Raw genomic sequence first — 6000 nt, 5'->3', positions numbered from 1 at the left:
AAGGAAGCAGGGCAATAAGTGCAGCTGCAGTGCTATTAACTGACTGCTGCCACATCTGAAAGACAGGCCTCATGCCGGGCTGTGTTCTACGCAAGCCTGTTGTTGCTACAAATCATTGCACCATCCTCTCTGTAGAGTTTAGCTGATGGGAACCTGAAAAAGGATGGAAGCCAACATGCTGAGCAATCTGTGTGAGTTTCAGGTTCAGCTGGAATCAGTCTATGATTAATGGAGAGGGCTGCTGTTCAGCACTTGTGACACACACTCTCAGAGAAGAGGCCAATCAATCCTATACATATCGCTGGTGTTACCCAAGGTGAGATAAGAGGCTTGATGCTGCGGCTGTCGGGGATCGGAGAGAGCTGCTAATAGTCAGCGAATGGAAATGTGCCTCTGCAAAGGAAAGTCTGAGAGGAAAGATAACAGGAATGTTATGTAATTGTTGAAAACTAAGTCACAGGTCCACTTGATGGGAACAGCATCATGACCTCGACTCACACAAATACACAGAAGCACAGACAGCTATGCACACTCTCTCTCTTTGACAAAAAAACACCAGTGTTTACATGCAAGCATACAATTAGTCAGCCACTGACACAACACACATGTAGATAATTAACAGGGAAAACCTCTGATACGGGACCAACAACACGCACAAAACAGGCAGACAGAGACAAAAGTAAGAGTTATGAAATATACTCAGACAGCAGAGTGCTGATAATGACACAAGATGTCCTTGATCTTATTTGAAACCCAAATATTATGAGTAATAAGACCTTGTATGCAGTAAAAAGAGCATGAGAGGTGCTGCGCTGATATTACACACATCTAGATAACAGTTATTATACACAATATTTTAAATTGCAGCTGCCTCACTATCTCTCAATCTCTGTCTGTCTGTCTTTTTCCATTGTAATACTGTGAACAGCGCGTTCTTGTTGCAATTACTTTTATGATCTCTTTCAGACATTGAACAGTGGGCTGTGCTGGGATTTGTGCCGTCACAACTGTGGGGAGAAATCACAGGCAGCCTGTAACTATGACCTTGTTTTCTAATCTTTATGGTTTTACCACCATAAAAAGAAAAAAAAAAGTTTCCACTGAAGTGTGTCATCAAATTGTTTGGAAGTAATTTACCTAGTGAGATTGTGTTTGAGATTTTTTTTGTTGAAATTAACTTTGGTTCTGATTTGTTAACCAAATCTACATTTAGGTCTTGAGGATATATTTCAATCTTTTGCAAGAGGGCAAATCTTTGCTCGAAATAAAATAAATTTCTGTTGTTTCTTCTTATCTCTGTAGCCCCCAAAAGATATGGATCAAGCGAATCATCCAAGTTGGTAGCTCCGGGTCTGAGAAGTGAAGCCAATGCAGAAGTGCCTTAAACCTGCATTCTCTCGATGGCCATCAGGGGGCGACTCCACTGGCTCCGAAAAGGATGGAAAAATGAGACAATTCTCGCTTGATTTATCACCTCAGTAAACAGTTTCCTAATGAGTTTATGGTCTCAATCGCTAGTTTCAAGTCTTCATCAATACAGCATAATGTTCATTTTGTAAATTATTGCCCCATTAAGAGTAAATAGACGATAAAGCAGGATATGCTTTAGGGTGTGGCTACCTTGTGATTGACAAGTTGTTTCCACAGCAGTGTGTGAGATGTTGCAGCATGGATGTATAAAGAGAATTGGATATAGGAAGAGTGCTGGGCTTTGAAGCCAATTTGACATAGTGGCCAAACCGTGTAATTACAGCGTCACGTGATGCTATTGGGCTCTCAACCCATGCGAAATGACTCGTCAGAATTTGATCCATTCGGTCCGATCATATTTCGAACGTCTACAAGAGCCGCACGATTGAATCGTTTTATCTCCAGCCAGCCCCTAACCAGAGGTCTAAAATGGTAATTTGCCATCTCCAGTGAGCATGCTGCGCACGTTGGGTCCATAGAGCAGGCAGTGTATGTTTTCAGGAAGTGGCTTTTTTGGCTTCATGCACCACTGACCAACTTTCATAGGAATGAACAGGGCCCCGCCTCCGACGCTGTATCCAGTTCTCTTTAATACATACATGTGCTGTAGTTTGACCCTAGGGAGCTCCTCCGCAGTTCCACGCTCCAAATATGGTCACTTCTCATCACTTCTGGCACTAAAAAACCAAGATGGCAATGTTCAAATGCCAAACTCGAGGCTTCAAAACGGGAGTTCACAAACCAACGGGTGACGTCACAGTGACCGTGTCCATTATTTTTATACAGTCTATGGAATCAGGTTTAACATACTGTAATGCATATTAGTAGATAATACTTAGAGAAAAGTGAGCTAGAAGCACAACATACTGTAAGATTATCACCCCAGTTGTCTAAATAAGTGCGGGCATGCTTCACCAAGCTAATTAAAGCTCCATCTAAATTTACACCAGATTAATTCACGGCCATGCCATCCAAAACTGTCTAAACGACCTGTCAAGATGTAGGAAATTTGGCCAGGACAGTGACTTTAATTACATGTTTGTTATCAGAACCTACTGAGTACGGGTAAACACACAAGCACCAATGTACGGGTGAAAGGTTTCTGCATAAGTCCTGTTAAGAAACCTCCAGATTCCAAAGCGTCTGATCCTCTTACATCACCAAATACCCAGTTTTATCTCTGACCTCATACAAACAAATTCAGTCACATCAAACACACAGAGCGCACAACACACACAATGTCCCTGCCAGATCATTTAATAATTTCTCTGCAGAATATCCAGAGAATTGTATTTTTTTATTATCTGTATGAGGACGAGGAGGAGGCAAACAGGTTACATCACTTCATAGAAAGGATGGCACAATCCTCCCCAACACACACACACACGGATATACAAACCGAGCCCTGTAGGTCTTGGGATGCTCCACTCACAGATGGTGAGAGGACAGCAAAGCAAAGGCAGATGGTCCTTTCCTCTCCTCTCCTCTCCTCTCCTCTCCTCTCCTCTCCTCTCCTCTCTTCTCCTCTTGATTTTGTGATGTAAAGCAGGTACGCTGGTAAAACAGGTGAAAGATTCAAGCTCTGCAGCCAAACTGGTAACTAGATTCTTGTTGTTCTTCACAATCTGCATTTAATTGCAAAGCAGGCATTTCATTTGGGGCATACTGTTTGCCCATATAAATGTTGTGATGTGAATGAATGCTTTATGTACAGCACAGTAACCTTCACTTCACTTTAGCTCAGAATCCAAAACAGCAAACAGGAAAATTAATTGAGAAGATGTGGAAAGTGATTGATGCATGCATAGAGGAAGACTTGTTGATGCTCTAATGTCTGTTCTGTCATTTATATATTGTTATGATGTTGGATATCTTCTGTTAAACATGGTCAAATTTCCAAAACTTGAGGTGAACGTGTGTAAAATGCTCCCTGCAAGTCAAAAGCCAGACCTTCAGCCTGCTCTGAACAGTCCATTTGCAACGTTACCTCTACTTCCTCCTCATGATGACGTCAGATAGCCCTTGTGGCTGCGGTTGTTCTATGGATTGTTCATGTTGTCCACTTATGTAATTCAGATCAGACTCAGGCTCAAACATGTACGGATGCATCTTAGAAGTTTCCATTTTGAGTAAAGAACGAGAAAAAGAATCGAAATCTGACTACTATTGTTTGTTTATGTAGCCTCCAGACCTGCTGGAAGTCTGCCGAGGGGTAGTTTCTGGGAGCCAAACAATCAAAACAGAGTGGGCTCATCGACAGGGGGCCCTTAAAGTGACAGGAGCTAAAATAGCCTGTTTGAGGCAGAGCCTAAACTGAAGGGCTACATAATGGGCCTGTATAAGATAAAGAAGGAGTTTTGGACTGTAAATCATGCAAAGATATACTGGTAAAACCCCAGAATATAAATATAGACCTGGAAATGTGCATGTTAGGTCCCCTTTAATATGTACAATTGATGAGCCTGTTAACACTTCAGACCCTCCAGGCGTGCTGGCCACATCCCAAATCTGAAACTAAATCACCAACTGCACGTCACCCTATAAAGGAAAAAAAGAACAAGCTAATTCCAGGCCAGTGTTGGTGGCACTATTGTGTGTTACATAATAATACTGTCACGTCCCACTAACACTCTACCCTAAGAGTAAATCATTTAAACAGCTGAATGAGATCCCATCTGTTCTGGACGTGGACATAACTGTACTGCGGGAGTGTGTGCAGATTTCTTGAGACACTAAAGCTTGCTTTACCTTTGAACGGCAGTGTGTGGACATCCTCTGTGCTGACGTAGGAAGAGAGTGAGATGAAACACCCAGTTCACTCCGAGTTAATGGGTACTGCTGAGGAGGCTTTCTCCACAATATCTGGCAGGGACCAGAGAGATTTAGAAAAGAAGTGTCCACATCACACATCAGTAGGATAGCACTGACTATCTGAGCATTTAAAGATAGTCCAGTGAGTTATCACCTATACTGTAATGCAAACCTCTGTGAAACCACAAAAGGATGTCATTATGCATATGTTTGCTCTCTCTTGCACTTCAGACACAATCACAGCGGGGAGTGAACACTTTCTCTGAGCGGGCCTCTTTCACAACGCTGTGAAATACCTGAGCTGTGTGGTCATCTGTGACATGAACGGGGTGTACATGGATAACACAGCTCCTGTAAAGCTCAAGTAGTGGCTGAAGTTAAGGGCAGTGCCTGAATTCATGCTCTGTCTTGATCCATTCTGCACCTTGCCTTCAGGTCCGGTGAGACGGACTGTTACATAAGACCAGTCGCTGTATGGTCACACAGCAGAGGCAGCAGAGATCAGTATTGGTCATACTGGCCGCCAATGACAGAGGGAAGGCCATATTGTGTGTGTAATTTATGTTATATAACGATCTCTCACTGTGCTCATGATTCATTAATTAATGGTGTTTATTAGCTGAATCCAGCATTGCCAATACAGAGTATCCTTCAAATGTATGTTACAGAGTTCGCATGGCAGCGAGCCCACAGGAACACACAGGTTCATGCTGCAGGCATCACAGCTCATCAATCAATCTCTTGAATGGGAGCAATAATACAATAATAAGAACGCAGTCAGAGGAAAAGCAAAATATTGGCAAACACAATACCCACAGCTTTGCCCTCATTTCCTCATACGTCCATTTGGGTATTTTGATAACACACAGCTGGTCTAGACCCTGCAGCAGTCTGGTTTAAATATCAAACAAATGTACACGCACACATTTCCTTACAGTGCCAGTCTGTCGAGATGCCAGCAGCAACCTGCCATATGACAGACAGATCAAGATGGAGGAGGGAGTCGTGTCTCACAGGCAGAGTGGCAGACCCAGTGTGATATTGTGAGTATGAGAGAACAGACAGACACAAGTTTCAAGAAGGAAAAGTTAGATTTGAGAGGCAGAATGAAAAGCAGAGGAATCAGCACCGACTCTTCTCTGGCATTTGTATAATCACAACTTCATGAACCCCCCGCTGATACTGAACATTACGGCGGTCAATAAAACACCAAGACTCCCCCTTTCAGAGGATGTATTGCACACACATAAAAGTGTCTTCTTGCAGAGACGTATATTGTGAACCTCTGGATTTCTAACTTGTGAGAATATATGACTAACAATATTGTATGTGCATGCTCTGTAATATGTTGATTAGCATGCATTTTTCACTTTATTCCAATGCGTTTTAGGGGTTTTTCCTATTCCAAAGAAATGTAGAACATTCACAACCCATTAGGACTGTGTATTCCTTTGATTTAAGATGACATATAAAAAAAAACAAAAAAACCCATGAATCACCAAATTGGATTTGCAAAGTTCTCACCCAGAAACAAGAATGTATTTCAGTCCAGGATACAAAGGATTGGTTATGTTTCTGCTTACAACAGACTAGACCAAAACATGAAGAAAAAAAAGAGAGGATAAGAGAAAAAAAAAACAAAGCAGTGAAAGAGAGAGAGACTGGTGGTGGCAGTGGACTCTAATAGTAGTTAGGTCTGACACACTGACAGGCCAAGCC

The sequence above is a fragment of the Thunnus albacares genome, chromosome 1 (assembly GCF_914725855.1).
Source record: "Thunnus albacares chromosome 1, fThuAlb1.1, whole genome shotgun sequence".
NCBI lineage: Eukaryota > Metazoa > Chordata > Actinopteri > Scombriformes > Scombridae > Thunnus > Thunnus albacares.
The sequence above is the reverse complement of the archived record's forward strand: the minus strand, read 5'-3'. Positions refer to the sequence as shown.